The sequence below is a fragment of the Anopheles moucheti genome, chromosome 3 (assembly GCF_943734755.1).
Source record: "Anopheles moucheti chromosome 3, idAnoMoucSN_F20_07, whole genome shotgun sequence".
In the NCBI taxonomy this organism is placed as follows: Eukaryota; Metazoa; Arthropoda; class Insecta; order Diptera; family Culicidae; genus Anopheles; species Anopheles moucheti.
The window spans coordinates 62,899,192-62,909,653 of record NC_069141.1 but is presented as its reverse complement, the minus strand read 5'-3'; positions in this window follow the sequence as shown (position 1 = coordinate 62,909,653).

Below are 10,462 nucleotides of genomic sequence, written 5' to 3'. Positions count from 1 at the left end.
CTCACAACGAACCGGTTCACGATTTGCATTACATGCGAAATGGAGAGCAAACCGTTTTTTGCAGGCAAGAGAGCATGCCGCACACAAACATGCAGAGTGTTGCGAAATGATAAATATTTAATAAAATAATCAAAAGTTCGGAGAGAGAGTTGATGGGCCGTATCGACAGCTGTTTGTGGAAAGTTCTCACGTGAACCAAATGAGATTCAGGTGCGTGAGAAGCGAGTGAGAGGTGTGAGAAATGGTTGTGTGCTTTTGGGCAAAGTGGTCATAAATTCTGCCAATATCGACGTCGGAAGTAAGTGGGTTATGTATTTTTACTACGTTAACATTTTGATGTACAACACACAAAAAGAAAACAAAATGGAGTAGATTCTGATTCTGATCTGTTTGGATTATAAAAAAAAAATAATGTAAAAGATGAGGCGCCTCCATTACCATATGATAAATTTGAGATAATGATTAATCTGCGATAAATGTTTTTTGTATTGACTGTTAGTATAGTAATAAAGGTAGTGAGGTAAAATTTTAATTTAAAATATTATGCCTTATGTCTCATACAAGTACGTTTATAAAAAAATACCGAATAATGATTCAAATCATGTTTAAGTGCTTTAAATCTGTTCAAAAAAGGACATCGTTTCAGAACATATTACAGAATTTGAAAATATGAATTTATTTGTTAAATATTTTCCATCGAACAATAAGAGAGGAATTGTTGAAGATAAATAATTGCAAATAGTTATTATTTAAATCATCAAAAAATTTTAACATTTTTAATATTAAAAAAACAAATGTAATTAATTTGTATTGTATCTTTCGTGCATTTCTTCCCCCATTAAAGGCCATGCTTGAGTGCAAATTCATATCTGAATACAGCGAGAAGCGAGAGCTGCTCACTGCTCACCATAGTTTAATGTTGTTTTTATGTAGGCTTCAGCGCGTCTCCCAATCCGCCATTGCCATGCCGTAATCCACCATCATCATTCGGTACCCGCTCGATCGTTCGTTCGCTCGGTCGCATCGTTTCGGTCGTTCGTTTGCTCGCGATGGATAAAACACACATTTCGCAGCATCGAACGGTTCAGTTCAGGTTTGGTCGCGCTTCCTATCTGAAGGGTGTTCCGCTCGTCACTGTGCGCATGAACTTCGGTGTGTTCGGTGTAGTGTGTATTTTGCTTTTTCGCTTTTCGGAGCCAATATCGTCGATAACGGGCTGGTGTGTATACGAGTGATTGTGTTGGGATTGGGGTGATTGGGGGAACTAACGCCACCACGTCCCGTCGGTGTCAGGTTCAATAAAAAATACAAAGTTCCAAACCGGGCTTTTATTTTTGCTGTGGGAACGAATTCAATGCTTCACGCACGGAAAGCTTCAACAGGCGTTTCCGTTGTGGTTACAGCAAACGGTGCCAAACAGTGTACGGTAGGCTGAGAGCAGAGGCAAATGTATGCAAATACGTCGGAGGCTTTACAGGCGAACGACCATTTGAAGTGATTGAGTACGTGTGTATGGGTGTGTGTGTTTGGTGGCCGTACGCCAGAATATGGCCCGTACTTGTTGGAGTGCAACTGTGTAGTTACGTTTGGAGTGTTGTGCTTTGTGGAGTGAAAATGAAAACATACCAAGCGCCCATGCTAGCTGCAGGAAGCCGTATGCCACTGGTCCGTTTTTTACTTTTTCGCCGGGAGGCTTTAGAATGTAGCGTGGACGAAAGTGTGGAAAACTTATCACCACCATCCACTGCAGTATCGGCACCGGACCGCTGATGGAGAGGTGAAGCAGCTTCGAAGCTCTCGGGAAGATCAATTGCTTGCCAACCAAGGCAATAAAGTGAAGAATCCTCGCTGCACTACCGTAGTAGAAGTCAATTAATTAAAAAAGGTACTTCCACGTCTCTCGTGCTACAATCCCTCCAGAGGGGGGTTGCCCCTCATCCAGTTCCGAATGCAGGACACCCAATCGGTAGTGAACGGATGGCAGTAGGAATCCACAGTGTGTAAGTGTTGTTTGTCCCGTTCCGTATATTGATGGCCGTTGTTATTTATTATTGGTATCCACCATTTCCCACCCTACTCCCCTCCTCTCCCCTGGTCCCCTACCACCCCAATTTCTAGTGAAGAACCTCAATTTCCATTCTGTTTTTTTTGCCCTTTTCATCGCGTTTATGACCACTCGAACTCGAACTACTACTGGATTCCGATAGCCACCCGATAAGACTTATCGATTCCATACATACCAGCGATGGAAAATGTGACAGAAAAAATACACGTAGAAGACTGGGAAAAAGGTCACCCCCAAAATACCTTCATTAGTGGGAAACGGTGCTCGGGATCGAGTGCCCTCAAGAAACGGGTGGCAAAGTGTGGAAAAGAGAGATGACACTTACCGTTTGTGGAATATGATGAAAATTCACCCAAAGGGAGATGGGACTGGAAGTCAATAAAAAAGCAGGACCACTACAAAAAAAATTAGGTCGAACCCTACTAGAAGGATGGACACTGAAGCAGTTTTTAATTAAACTGTATCGCCAAACAATCGATTGGGTTTGTTGAAGGGTTGTAAGCATTAAATTTAGATTCGACCGCATTGGGTCCTTGTGGGAACACTATGGGAGGAAAAATGGATAGAGCTGGGAGTTACAGTAGAAGATTGACTTGATTTTCGACCTTTCCTTCCCCCTTGTATGTAGCTTCTTGAGAAACGCGCAATGCGTTCTTCTAACGCATCTTCGTGCGAACGAAAAAAAAAAAACGAAAGAAAAACTCATCCGGAAAAGTACACAGGTTGAGAAAATGGCAATTGCTTCCGGAAGGGAAATGCTTTGTTCTGGTGAACACGATTGTAAGAAACAATAAAGTTCAAACCTCTGCCAAGGACCTGCTGCGGTTGGGTGGCGTTCGCTGCATCTTACAGCTGTAACGTTAGCAGTTCTTTTCCATTAGCCACTTTCCCGTGTAATGACCTCCCGCAAGGATGCACTGGCCGGGGTTTGGAGAGGCTAATAAAGTGTACGTAGTGTTAATTAATTACAGCCGTCGTCTGTGAATCGTTGTCATAGCTGACGATTTTTGCCATCGTGCTGAAGGGGATTTTCAGTACGCTACTCACCGATTGCTTCTTCTGGAGACACATCTCCAGCTTGCTTCTCTGGCGTCAAAGGCTCTAAACAGAAACACGACAAAGCGCTCCCGGGTTCCCTTCGCTGTGCCACTTCTGCCGCAACACGTACAAAAGCCACTAGGACGTTGTCCCGCTAGCCCGCTTGTACTGCATCGTTGCTGGTTTCGAGTATTGTAGCGGCGAAGAAAGGACATTCTTTAATAAAGCCAACAAATGTCCGTAAAGCTCCGGCTGTGTGGGATTACTGTGTGGACCCGGCCAAACCATACCGGGGTGAGTTCTTTTGTGCAAACGTTATTGCGAAACTTCTCATAAAAGGTTTACCTTTCGGTGCTGGACAGATGAATGCGGAGGAAAATGGACATTTTTGTGTCACAACAATAATAATTGAACTGTAGCACAAACGAGATGTGGTGAAATTAAAATTATACCTGATGGTTTTTGTGTGTGGGCCATTTAGAACTTTACTTACGACGAAAACATATTTGCAACTCGTTAGCATAATATGCAAAACGGTAACGGTAATTTACAAAACTAAATCACGTGTTTGGGTTTCGAGATGCGCATAAACATAGCAAACTGAGGAAACTTTAAGTAGAAAAACAAAGTTTAAGTGTAAACGGAAAAGGGAATAATTCAATAAAGTAGGAAAATTGGAAACAATAAGATTCAATATTAACAATAAAATAAAGTTATTTTTAAATATTTAGAGAAATTGTGCAGTATACAAAAGGAAATGATGCATTTTTACGCTTAGTAGTTTCATTAATGCTTTTTCTCACTGTATTTGAAAAATGTTTATAAAACTAATTATTATTATTCTATATTTTAGCACTTTAAAACGTTTATTGTAGTTGTTTTGTGATAATTGCTGTTTTCTATGATTTTGTTATGCAAATTACAATGGAACATATTATAAGTTTCTTTAAATCTAATACTGTACATGATTAAAATGTACTTGAAAAGTTTCATATTTCAAAAGCATAACAGAGCTTGTTTACTTTGTTTTTGTAGCATTAGTGTTTGTTAGTAAAAAATATAAATTCTACTCAAATAACTTTATGAACTTAGCATATCTAAAGTACATTTAACATGGAAGATCATAATAATATGGCATTTTCCTTTCAAGTTCTATCCTTGGCTATTTTTCTGATTGTCTCTGCAATCAAATGGAAATACGATGGAATTTTAAAAGATGAAAAAAAAAAAGAAAGATGGAATTTTAAAAATTAAAAGGAAAGACGTTGGTTTGCTTTTTGCATTGGTTGCTTTTTGCATTGTTGGTTTGGTTTGCATTCACTTACTGCGAAATAATTAAACAGTATTCCTGTGAATAATAATCCATCAGTCACTTGAAGAGTATCATGCAAATCTGTATTCGCTTCACAGACACGAACCGATACAGGGCTTACAATGCTTTGTAATTTAAAGCTGATCAAAAGAAGACATCACCGAGCTGCCGGACTCCTTCCTTTAGTCAGCAGCATAGAGCATCGAGAATAGAAAATGATAATCGGATGTGTTGTAAATAAAACGCTTACGGAACAGACAGGGAACCAGCCGTAAGCCGAACGGAGGTAATCTGCTGCGATATTTACTCTGGCGCTCGGTACCCGGTACCGGTTGTTCGGTACTCTCGTTAAAATCCGCTCCCTTTTCTTTCTGTAGCGAACCGTAACTTGATCGCTTTGTATTGTTTGTCTTATGGTCTCTTTCGTCCCATTAGAAGCCATCACAAGTTCGAAGAAACTCCATCGAACAGCGTCGACTCTATTTTACACATTTTTTTCCCGGTCGGAGTGGAAAGTCACTGTGACTTTGGTCCATAAATTGTGGCACACAATCGCACCTGCAAAAGATGCGATCCGCCCGATCGTACGTGTACGCGTACGCGGTGCTCTATTAATAAACACACGCATGCAGGCGGTCCCGTTGCGGTGACTGGATGCAATCAACAGCATTAAGATATTAACCACGCAGCATGGGGACTACCGCGACCGCTCGAGCACACATTGGTACTCGCGCATTGGTGGTGGTGTTGGTGCCACTTTACCTCCAAATGAATCATAAAATCAAGATTGCGCCCATTATTGCAACACTTGAAGAAAGCGTAGCGCGGTGTAATTAAAATTAAAAGTATTTTAAGCCTTCGATACCGGTAGGCAGGCGTACGGTGCAATGAAAAAAAGTATTCAGAGCACAAATTGGAGAATAAATGGAAAGGAAGCAAAGGAAGTAGAAATAATTTAAAGAAAAGTTCGTTATGCAGTTGTGGTTACGAATGATCATCAATATAGAGATTGTAATTATCAATCCTATATCTTTAGAGTTCTTCAAACTTAAATTAGTTTTAAAACATATTTATGCGTTTTTTTTAATTCAATCGGAAAGGCAGGCCATATTGCTTATAACTACAGGTAACTTAATCAAAGGTACAGTTCACATTTGTTTGAAAACATTTCCTTCTCCAAACGGTGAAAGGTAACCTTATATCTTTTATCGAAAGGAATATTGTTAAGTAATGTTTAAAATTAATTGAATTTAGCAATTTATTAAATTGTTTAAATAAACCTTTTCACTAATTTATTTATCATATCATATCTATCATATCATATAGTTTGGGAAATTTGTCGTCTAAATGTATTCTATGTCACAATGTATAATTCAGATTAACGCATTATTATATCATTTTTGAAATAAACTCACTTTGGTTTTAGTAAGTTAATGACAGTTATAGCTCATTTTTTTACTAAATGAATTATTTTTTTATGTTTAAGTTAAACATTTAAAATATGTTTCGGAAACGCACTGTACAATTATTTATTTAGGAACAGCGTCCTTTATTTAGCTAGGAACATTAACTTATTTAGGAACAGTAAAATGAAAACCGTTTTAAGTGTAAAATGGATTTTACATAAACTTTCCAAAGAAATTCACATCACTTTTCAAATAAGAATAATATTTCATGACAAAAGCACTATCTAAATTGCAACCACTTTACTAATAAAGAAATAAACATTATCTTTAGCAATTTTCTGCATCACTTTTCGTGCTGGTAAACGAAAAGACCCACCGTGAGCCCTCCACAATTCGCTTCAGTTTATCTTCACAGCAAAGCAAACAATTCGAGAAAACTTTATCCATTAGCGCATCACTCAAACAGTCGGTGAATGTGAGTGTTCCGGTGGTAAATGATTTGTCAGAGCGGAACTTTTGAAACCGATCGAACCTGTCTTTTGGATTCATTTTTGATTCAGTGTGTCCGGTTATCTGTTTGTCCAGCACGAAAAGCCTTTGATGTGTGGCAAGACCGTTCACCGGACGGAAGTTTGCCCGTCCAACGCAATGCAGCGATAAACGCAAGCGCAAACGCTCATAAACTCGTAAACGGAATTGGATTCCATTTCTTGCACGGCAAACTAGCAAATCTTACAATGGCTTACACGGCTTCCGGACGTTGCCCACTTGATCTTCCGATCTCTTTTGTCATGGGCGGCCTCGCGCGAAAGGGAAAGCGTAAGCATTGCCCAGTTGTTTGGCACCGGTCCCAGTGGTACCGGGTGGTCTTTATGGATTTTTTTGATCTTGGGTATTTATTTCGGCATATGCCTTTGGCTTTCGGTAATGTTTGTTGTAGTAGGAAGATGCTTGTTTGTGCACGGTGCGTAGTGGGGCAGCATATAACAAAAAAAGATTGTATCGAGACGAAGTGCTCTACGTGGCCGCCGCTGTACCGGCAGCAACATCAACACTCCCTGCATAAGGTTGTTACATGCATGTATGCTTTCCGTACGCGTACGATGCTATATTTACTCGTGTAGGGAGCCTTCCATCATCATCATCATCATCATCATCATCACCAGCATCATTTTTATCGTGTTCCCAGTAGGAGGATCCGACGAACTTGATACAAAAACAAGATAATCCTTCACTCGAACGCTTGTGCATTCACGAAAACCAGGGACCCAATTTGATGGTTGTTTTAGTGTATTTGCTTCGTTTTTTTTTCTCCTGCAGCACCCAGCACCATGCACAACAGGATCTGTGGTGGAAAGGTGGAAAAATATGAATCCCTCGGACAGTTTGATCCTGCCCGGGAGGGAGGGGCCCGGGTGGTGGATTTCTCGTGCGATGCCCTAACTTACCCAGCAGTGAAACGGTCCGCTACAGGCCACCGTTTGTTGCACCGTCAGTTCAATTTTATTATGGTAATAAAAATGTATTTTCGCACATTTACCGCTCCCGGTGCGAGCGATTGTTTCTACCTCTTCGGTGTTTCACCACCGACCAGGTTCATGCTTCACTGGCGTGTAGTGAATTGTGCTGATGAAGCGTTTTTACACGCGGTAGACAACCGGGGTGGGGGAAATGAATCAAAGTGTAGAGTGGTTAAATGATGCTTTTCATAACGATCGAGCGGCGAAATCGGGTCGTTTGTCCGATTTCATCACGGTGGCCGGGTGACGGGCATAATAACATGGCGCACGTTATGTTATGTGCGTTAGATGCACCCGAAATAAATCCATCCCATTTGTTGTGCTGTGCCAGCGGCCTGATATACACGGGAATTCAAACACAAACACAGTGTGCTGCTCGTATAGTGTTACGGCAGTTAACGATACAAACAACGAAATAACGTGAGCATGGTTTTGGTTCAATTGTTTGTGATCGTTTCAATTAATACAGAGGTAGAGTAACAGGAATTTTCTTAAATTTGCGGTCAAATGTTTAACAGAAAAAATAGATTTATTTATAACAACAACAGTAACAATTTACGAAGTTATATTTTTGAAATTTAATTTGAGTAAATTGTCGAAAATGTAATTTTTTAATCGACTAACTTGTTGTTGACTTCCTAAACCTTCTTAAGCAAAATTCTCTGTCAGGCCATAGTAATCACAATAGAGTTTTATGCCCCTCAAAGTAATAAGTAATCTGTTTTTCAAAAACATAATTAATTTGAAAGATATCTATTGATATGTCGATCATACGGCCCTCGGCCGTCATTATGGAAAAAAATAAAAAATAACTCTATTTATTATTAAGCTGGTCTAACTCCAGACCAGACACATACTCGCTGTCACCCACGTGACCTGATGAGAAGTGATACTGTCACCCGAAATTGGGTGACATGACCAATGGCGTAATGGCGTCAAGTTGTTAAAAAAATTAAATTTTGATTAAAAAAATTATTATTTTTAGTAAAACAATTTTAACTCCGAGATCAAATCCTTTGTCAAAGAAATACATTGTTTGATTGATAATTTATCCCAACTGTGTATTAACGTCTAGCTCATTGATTAATGCATTCTGAAGCCTTTTTTTGTGCATCACTGTAATTTGATATCGGTAAATCTTCCTCATCATGCGTAAAATACTGTTCTGCATCTAGGTCGTGATGCATTTTTCTGCTGCTCTGTCGTTTGGATGTGACGGAATATGGATGGATCCAGAGGGCGACCAGGCCAAAGGGAGGGCACAGATAAACGAGGCAACGGTGTAACGAGATGTCGAAGAGCAACGCAAGCAACTGTGCCGATCGTTCGAACAAACATAACAGTGCCATTAAGTAGTTGTGCCTGCCTGTCAATAGAATAAATTTTACATTTAACCCACTTTCGCAACTTCGCTCCGGATGGTTGTCCATTGCGGTGTTGGGGTAGGTGTGCGGAAAGGAAAACACAGTGCGCTACCATCAACCACTATTTACACAACCGATAGCTCGACGTACGTATCGAATCGTACGCTCGGGATGGATTTGCCCCGACGTGCCTGTGCACGGTGCATTTGGGTGGGTTTGAACTTTGGGGAAATGGGCAAAATGCGCAACATCGCTAGCGGTCCGATGTGTTCCGGTAAACCCCTCTCCCGCGGGGGTGTGTGGTTCCAAAAGTGGGCTGCGCCTGACGCTACGGTGCAAAATGGCGTACGGGGGTTTTAGGACAGATTTTTCACTCAACGATTGTCCCACCGAATTGAGAAGGATTTCTTCCATCCTGTATCGAACCGATCTGCTTCCGAACCGTTTGCGTTCGGGTGTTACGGTGTTATGGTTATTTTTCATCTGCTTTCTTTACACATATACGCGCTCACGACGCAATCATGCCTGCCATCTCGTCGTTATCCGTGTGTACGATCGAACCCCCGAACAGTGGGAGCGAACAGTTGTGAGAATTTATTGAAGCGCTAAATTGTGCCACTAAACCGTGCCGTATTTCGTGTGCTGCACGCTGTGTTTCGTGCACTGCAGCCGCAAGCCGTGTGGCACTTTTCGATTGACGTACCAAAAACCCCGGAAGAAAAACAGAAAACATTTCCTGCCCATCATACCGGGGGTGTCCGAAAGAATGACAGGGAGTACTTTGCAGAGCAACAACATTTTATACAAAACCGTTTAGTTTGTTAGAAATGCGAGGAGAAAAAATGAACAAAAGAAAAGGAAGCAAAGTGGAGGGCAATGAAAAAAAAGTGCAAGAGGCTTTTTAAAAAGTCCTTTGAAAGAAAAGTTTTCTTCCATTGCCACGATTAGGGAAGCCGATGCCCGGAAAGGAAACATTAAGAGCAAAAAGCAAACACTCGCAGAGATGAGCGTATCATGAGCGGGGATGATAAGTTTTATTGGTAGCTCTAATTGAGTGGAAAGTTTGCTGGTTTTTTGTGTGTGCCGGCCAAAGGCCAGTTGCTTTGTGCCGTTCCTCGGCGCGATCTGTAAACGCAGATGCCCTACGCACGAAGCATCATCGAACGATGGAGGTTTGGGGTTGTGGTATGGTACGCTAACGCTAAATGTAGCGTACGGTACCGTTGGCGCTCACACTTCCGTGCAGTAAATGCAGCACACTCTATTGTGATGTGTTGGCGGCTAGGCGGACCGTGGCGGGTTTGAGTGGTACTAATGGGTTATGAATTTGATACTGCATAATGCAGTTTCGTCGTTTTGTTCGGAAGCGGTGTGAGATAGTGCGGAAAGAAACCGATAAATTTCTCGCCTGCAGTACACACTGGTGTGAAGGTCACGGAAATGCTGCCGGACTGGTGCACTAAAAGTTCGCTTCACATGCTACTGCGATCGATAAAAAACCAGGCGTCTCCATTGTGTGGTTGCTCGAGATGGAGACGCCCAGTACTTTGTAGAAAGCATGGATTTTGAGTGTTTTTTTAATTTAGTTTTTTCATTAACAAAACAGCAATGTAGCGACTTTTGAAATAATAAAAAATATTTCACATAAAACCGCTTGCATCGCTGAAGAATTTTCAAACAGCATCATCTTACAGCAGCTGTAACAAAATGAAATCAGTTACCCACGAAGCTGCACATGAGGATGCTCAAGATGAATG